The sequence below is a fragment of the Morone saxatilis genome, unplaced genomic scaffold (assembly GCF_004916995.1).
Source record: "Morone saxatilis isolate NCDOM2014 unplaced genomic scaffold, NCSU_SB_2.0 Contig5, whole genome shotgun sequence".
Taxonomy (NCBI): domain Eukaryota; kingdom Metazoa; phylum Chordata; class Actinopteri; family Moronidae; genus Morone; species Morone saxatilis.
In genome coordinates this window covers 7,409,201-7,417,247 of record NW_023340095.1, presented here as the reverse complement: position 1 = coordinate 7,417,247, position 8,047 = coordinate 7,409,201, and the positions used below count along the sequence as shown (strand labels likewise).

General features: G+C 38.9%; 1 protein-coding gene across 1 annotated transcript in view; it reads left to right on the top strand.

The window, feature by feature from the left end:
* The window catches only part of wnt10a (wingless-type MMTV integration site family, member 10a), a 24,479-nt gene that overhangs the window by 14,833 nt on the left and 1,599 nt on the right, over positions 1 to 8,047 (top strand). The window lies entirely within an intron of this gene.

The window sequence follows — 8,047 nt, the reverse complement described above, 5'->3', positions numbered from 1 at the left end:
TTCATCGTTAACATGTACAAACTGTGAACGATCTGATAAATAGGACCTAAACCAGCTTAGTGCGTTGCACAATGCACAATTTTACTTTGATATTAACCAACAAGGTTATAAAATAGCACAAATAGAAATTTGAGCGCAGCAATGCTGTGATGCAAAGTCCAAAGTGTGGCCAAATCTTCTATGGCCACTCACTCTATCATGTTATGGACTGGCTTATGAATGTTTAATTGCCCTAGCCAAAAAGTCATCTCACCTTCCACTCATACCTGAGAAATGTGAGATCTTGGATGCCATGGAAAAACGTAAATACTTGTAAAGCTGATGTTTTCAGACCTATTTTGTTCATGTTAAGGCACATCATTGCTTCACCAGCACACTGAACATACTGTAAAAGTAATTTAAACCATAATGAATCTAGAGCGGCACCCCCTCTAGCTTGATCCAAACCAGCAATAGCGGGACTCCTAGGATCCTTTTATGCCTAATTTAACCCTTGAGCGATGACAAACTGCTGGAGAGCTCATTCACGTTAATTCATTGACTCAGAACCCACACGAAAAGCAAAGTGTGTTTGATCAGAAATAGCAACATTAGTGCAGGGTTAGTCCTGTGCTCCTCAGAGGCCATTTCATATCATCAGTGGTGTGCAAAGCATTCCAGAGTCCTGACAGTACAGAGGCAGAGCATTTGATCTGACCCACCACATACTGTACACACACCAACACATGCACACACACTTGCGAAAGATGTACACACACATAGACTCATGACCACACCATCCTTACAATGCTTTCTCTCACACATACACATAAATATAAACATCATGGTATAAGCTCAGCAGGTGGAAGTGCTTATGCTGGTAATAACATTTTATTAGAGTCTCTAAATGAGAGCTGTGGACATTTTGTGCAATTAACAGTGAGTAAATACTACACACACACAAACAGACACTCGTTCTAAAGTAGTTCTCACTGTATATTGTAGATATGCATTTGCTCAATAATTGCATGTCATTGTGTTTGCATGTGCGCCTGTGTTTTTGTCTGCATACGCTTAACTGTTCTTTTGAAGCAAGGCGTTTGATTTGTTTAAAGTGATGTCTGGGCTTAATGTGCTGCTGTGGGATTTGTTTGTGTGCTTTGATATCGCCTTGGCTTTCTGCTTGGCTTTAAAGGTCCTTTAGTAGATTTTCTTTGAACTGAAAAACTCAAGGCAGCATGCAGACTAGTCTGCTGTTTATCAGCATGAAGGGTCGCTTGTGGGACACATAGACATTAGATTAGGATTTTCCCAAACGTGGTTAGTGTTGATGACACAGGGATTGGCCAACAATTGAATTTAATGCACCAAACAAAACAGGGAGTACTTTAAGGCATAAATTATACATGAACATAAATTATACTCACTGACACATGAGCTATGTGTCAGTGACTGTACCTCCACATGGTGAACATTTGCTGTAATATAATATAAGTCTCATGTTGCAAAAAGTGTTAATTATTAATGTGGATTAACATTAAGACCAAGAGGATTTTACTCTAAATAACATACTATTTATAGTGTGAGAGTTCTCATGAATGTTGTTACAAGCACAGACAGACAGTGGATTGCTCAATTGCACATTGGCTGTTGCTTCCCTCCATTAGAGATTGGTGGTGTTGTGTATGTCATGCCACAGGACTTTCCCTCTACAAGAAAAGCTATGCTGTAAGTCATCACCAACTCCTTCATTACTACTGAGTCAGTGTTGACTCAGCCAAATCTTGATATTCGGTCAGGATGACAAATTCAGGTATAACATTAGGCTAAAGGGAGTGTGGTAACACTTTACCTTTGGCATACTTCGGTCATGGATCACAGTTTTCATTATGGCAGGGCTGCAGCAGGCACTTGAAAAATGGCCTCATTAAGTTTGTATGTTGTAGAAGATTGTCACTATAATTATTGACTATTGCTATAGTGAATATGTTAAACACCTGCAAAAAAATTATTGACACATAATGTCATTTACAAAAACTAAAAAATGGTGTTTAATTACTGAAATAACAACCTGTAAACCGCCGCCTTTATCAGGTCATGTGTAACCTCTAACCCTAACAGAACAAAAAACAGGATAAAGTGTGAGTACACGTATGTACACGCACATACGTAACTGCAACTTTTGCTGTTGTATTCTGGCTGAGGAAGTGGGTCATATGTCGTCACCCTTTCTTTCTTTGCTCTTGTTTCCTGCCTTTTGGTTTACTCCATCGACTTTTCCTCGTTACACGGTAGTCTGCTCTGGTCTGCTCCAGTATGTTGTGCTTTTACTCGGTCTACTGTATTATGTAGCCTGCAGTCCTAATCTGCCACCAACATGTTGTATTTGATCTCTGTCTGGGGTTGTTTTATAGACGCCTCTGTCTTACTCTCTAAGCCAATTAAAACTTGCCAGATGTTTGTTTCTAACTGTGGTCCACCATTGACTTTGAAGCAATTACGTCCCTCAAGTGTATATGCAATGTAAGCCAATGTGTGTGCAATAGAATGGTATATATTATCAGGATTACATCTTTATATCCTTAACACATATTTTCAAAGACACGTTTTTAACTTAACTCATGCCTAACTTACACTGCAAGGACTTGCAGACTTGAAGAATGCAATGGGACATAAACTGTATCATTGTCACTCGTTTCATCTATAAAACATCAGCGCTTTTCCTCGTTTAACCTATTTTACTTCTCTCAAACACAGACTTCAGGCCATTACTGAGTCTCTGGACACATTAACATGCACCACTGCTAGCTGACAGTAAGTGTGTTATGCAAAGTGTTCTTTTCAAGCAAGCTTTTTATAGCTTGTATAGAGTGGCCTAAGTTGTGTGAGATGTACAATATTTGTATATTTCCTGGCTCACATTGCCAAAGCAATCACAGCTGATGGCAGGTTAGATAGGTTTGATGATTACAATCTAATCTATATGGCTAATAGCAGCGGGATTGATGAGCATGATGACTGAGCCTAGATAGAGTATCGGCTAGATGGACAGGTGATTTGTAACACCACCCACACCACTCACAGACACACAAACTGCCTTTGTGCATCAAGCGGTGTAGGAACAGTAAAGAGATAATCCAAAGATCATCTCCCCCTCCTGTCATCCCTCTTTTCCTCTCCTCTTTCCTCTCTCCTACCCTCACCTCTGCATTTACTGTACACCGCCTTCAGCTCCACCACCCAGCGTCTCCTGCATGTCCTCAGGGTTAATTCTCAAGATCTACAACAAGGCAACAATAAATCATCACCGCATCAGTCTTCTTCCTTCTTTCCACAGTAGTCACGTTAGATAGCGTAAACACAGACAAAGAGACAGACATTTTTTGGTGTTGTCTCTCTCTTGTCTCTTGTTACACACAGCCATACCCCGAGGTACAGATGAGAATGAACAGAAAGAAAATCCTAACCTTTCATCTGATCATCAGTTAATCATTCTGGATCTTAGAGTGCTCTGGATCTGGAAAATTTCTATCAAAATGTTTAAGAGTCCAATATGTTGGACCAATTAAGACTAGACACTTATTTTTTATGACTCTAATCTTCTAGCCCTAAATTTATAATACATTGCGAAAATCAACAATCGAATGATCTGAGCTCCAATTCGTTACCTGTTCATTGTATTAAATATAATTTTTATGCATTTAAACTGGAAATTAAATGTTTAATTTTGCTGTTTGACACTTTTAAAACAAATCGAAATTCAAAATGTAATGTAGAATTTCCATTAAATTAAGTTAAAGGACCAGTGTGTAGGATTTTTGATTGCGTTGCATTGCATGTAGGAGAAACTACGGTGGCCGCAAAAGGCTCTATCTAGTGTCAGTGTTTGGTACTCAACAAGTGTTTCCCCCAGCTCTTTTTGTCAGATGGATCAGCACTTCACATGTCACACTGACAGACCCCTTCTAATATAACAAGAGCAGACAGATTCCCAATTTCCTGTTACCAGTTAAGGGTCAGGATTTTTATCTTTTTTTCCTTTCAACTACACGTCAAAGGAATATTTGACATTTCCCCCACACACAAAGTACTACTCATCATGTTCTTTTGTGGAGGTTTTAGGAGCCTGCAAACCTCTTTTAAGCTCTGCCGAGTGAGAGCACAGGGTGTGTACTGTAGCATACCTTGTGTGTTTAATGGATAAATCCACTCTTACACGGAGCTGACAAATGTTATTCAGATGTTGAATTGGCATATATGTCAATTTTCAAATGTGTGTGGTATACCTCTAGCTGAGTACCAACAAGTTGTAAACCTAATTGGCTGTATCTGACAGAGTAAATCAAACATATAGGATGTAGTATTGTCATTTACAGTGACACATAAGGCCTTACATTTAAAACCAAGGGCAACATTTTTTTTTGCTAAGCCCCACACTCCTTAGTTACTGCTACAACAGCCAAACTTTCTGTTCTTGCACAGCATTTACAGTTTACAATGATAATGGTGGCAAATTTAATTGAATCAATGGGTCACTGATAAAATGAAATAAAAGTAGTCGCTGGCAGTTTAACATTAGCTCTATAACTTGGTTGAAATTGCTATCTCTTGCTACATTTTTAATGTTTCAAGTGGAATTTTAAAATGACAATCTTGTAAAAGGTTTATTAATATGCACTTGATGGCTATATAGGATATCATGCTTATTACAGTGTAGAGCTGAGTCCTAGCATAATACTGTATGATCAGGAAAACTATACGATCAGACTGGACTTCGTTCTAACATAAAGCAGTTTAGCTTAAATACCTGTTTGTATTTTCAAATTGTATGTTTGACTTTTAAAGTCTTTTAGGATGAAGAGTAAGTTTAACACTGTGTTGGGTATCATGTTGGCTGAGGTTGCAAGAGTGCAAACTTCCCCAAATCCAATAAGGATAGAGCTGTTAAGGTTGGTGTATAATATTAGATAACATATAGCCATACTACATATTATACAGTAGATTAGCTGGTTGTGAATGGAGCTATATTAGCATAACCTGTAGCCCCACAAAATGTGGTTAGTGAATGATGAGCTCCTTGGCCTTGGACGTAGACTAACATTACTCTAGGCTAGTTAAGCTAGTGAACAAGACACAAGAACATTTGAATCTTGAATTAGAGCTGACAAACAAGTTGTTGAATCTGTTCTTTACACTTTTTCTCTTGTCTTTTGGAAAGACTAAACAAAGACACCTCCTTCTAAACTCTTTAAATGGTGAGTTTCGGTCTTACTGCTATGGCATGTGGAGAAATCCTAAGCTTGACAGGCCTGCCATGCCTAGTTACGGTTGCTAAGCTATTATTGGACAACTACTGTTTGGAGGAGGGTTCTCACGAATGGTCAATTGCATTTTTTGAACATTATGCACATTTTTTTTTAACATTATGGAAGCCAGACACGCTGTACTACTGGAAAGCAATGGTTTTGTAGGGCATGACAGTTTTAGTGGGATCATCTCCATATGTTGTTCCTGCCTCAGGAAAATCTTATGTAAAGTACTCCACTCGGATACACATAAAAAAGTTTGAGACTTGCTGCTGTGGTTCATAACCTCCCGGAAGAATTTTGGCTTTTTATTTTTTCCCTGGCATAAATATGACTAAACACCAGTAAAAATAACACTTCTGTTTTTGTTGTTTTTTCTGTCATTTGAAGCCCCTGTCCTGCTGTGAATGTACCTTCAAACAGTAGCAATGTGGATGCAATTATGACTCCTAGGTCATTTTGTGTCTTTAAGATTTAAGTGGGTTGGAGAGTTTTATGATTACAGACTTTGCTGTGTGTTTAAGGCCAGCACGTTTGTGATTCTGGGGTTGCCTCTGCCCCAATGTAAAAACTGAACCAAACTCTGCAATCTGAACTCAGTGCAAGTGCTGTTTGAGCTATTATAATGTTGTTTACTATGAAGTCTTACAGCTTCTAGCTCCTCACCACTGATCACAGCTTCTTTAAACTTTGTTTTCAACACTCTCAACAGCAGAACCATGTTTAACCAAAACCCATGCTTTTTACCCACTTTCTGTTATCACAACACATGTGATGCAAGGACTGAAAATATTTTGCATTCTTTTACATAATTGTCATAATCCACCATCAAAATGATTTTAAGCTGCAGAATCAATGTTCCTAACATTTCATTTTCGTAAATGATCTTTATTACTGGCGGGTTTGATGCGTGATAGTAACATAAACGTATCTTAGCAAGCATATTTTCAAAGATTGTATACATTTGTCTAAATAAGAAAGAAACCAATATTTACATAATCTCTCCCTAACTCTATAAACACATTTACATTGCCTTTTCTTTCAAGGTTATTTGCAGCTCTACATGGATGCATCATAACCGTCTCTGCTCCACAGGTTTTGCAACAGTCACCTGATATTTATATTTTATTTTGTTACTTTTTTTAGACTGTGTGATCACTATTAACTTTGGCCCAGTGGTGTTTTCTTTTGCTGCTCTTTTTCACTTTTTCATTCCAAACAGATGAGTCAAGTAGCTCCATTTATCACTCTTCATCCACCTCTCTGCTCATTCATGCCCCAGAACAAGTGAACAAGTTTTTTTACCCTTCTTCACTCTGCATGGTTTGCTCTGTTGGGCAACCCACTGTGCTGCATGAAATTGAGCTTTACAGCGTGCAAACCAAACCCTCTACTGTATTCAACAAATGGCTCTAGCTCCCTCTGAGAAAAATGCAAGCAAACTAGGAAACAGGAAATGTGAAGTATCTGATTTTTGGCATCAGTCCAAATTGACCTTGACTTTCAAGAAGTGGATAACTGGATTGTCTCACTCAATCTATAGAGATATATCTCTTTTCCCCCTCTATCCTTCTGTTCCTACTGCTGTTTGGAAAAAAATGGAATGACTGTCATTTCTTTAAAAAAAAATCCATGCAAGAGAGTTTCATTCTCTGAAGTAAAGCAAGGAGAGGTTACAGGATCATTCCATCATGAACATATGATGCACATATTTACACACACAATGTTTTAATAAATTATACTTATCTCCGCCATACCTGTAGTTCGCCATTCAGTCCCATTCTGCATGGATGAAACAGAGGATGTGGGTGACAGACATATTGTGTGTGTGTAGGGTGTGTGCGTGTGTCATCTGCGCGCACAATTCAGTGTTATTCACAGCACATGTGTCGCCACTGTTTTAACTGTGCACGAATGTCCACGCATCGTGTCAGTGCCGTATAGGTGCCGTGTGTGTTATGATAGGGGCAGCAACAGCAGCAGCATCTGTCAGTATCTGGGTGGCCTGGTGTTCCTGTTGGTAATTGGATCTTAAAGTTTAGATCAGGTGATGATTGATAAAAACAATTCTCACACACACACACACAAACATAAATACATACATGCATGCATACACCTTGAAAAAATATGACTGAGATGGACAGGGTTGGGTGTACTTGGTGTGTGTTTGCTGCTGCTGAGTGAGTAGGTCTTGCAGTGTTGATGGGGCGTTTTGTGTTTATGTGTGTTTATGAATGCACTACAGACATCAGAAATGACTTTCAGACCTTAAAGACCCTATATAAGATATAAATATTACTCTGCTATGTCAGGGCCTACAGTGAGCCTATGAACACTGGCTGTTGATATCCGTGTGGTTCCACTGGCCAGCATTAAACCATTAGTGAAAATATGTACAGTATGCCTAATGTGCCACTACATGTGTGTCATGCTTGGAATCATTACTTGATACCAAAAGATGAATGATGACACTACTGTTTGTGTAATGCCTGCATCCATCTGTGTTATTTGATATCAGTATGTTTGACAACAGGCTCAGACCACCTGGATTTTTAAATGCGGGACCGATATTCCTTCAGGGCATTAGGTGTCATTCACTGTACAGAGGAATGGTGTCTCGCTTAGAAGAACAAATAAATGAAAATTAAGGCAGTCTGAAATATGACGTGTAGTCTGTAACAGCCTGTGACTGTATTAAACTTCAAATGTAACCAGTAATCCTGAAAGTCATTAATCCTTCTCACCCCCCCCCCCCCCCCCCC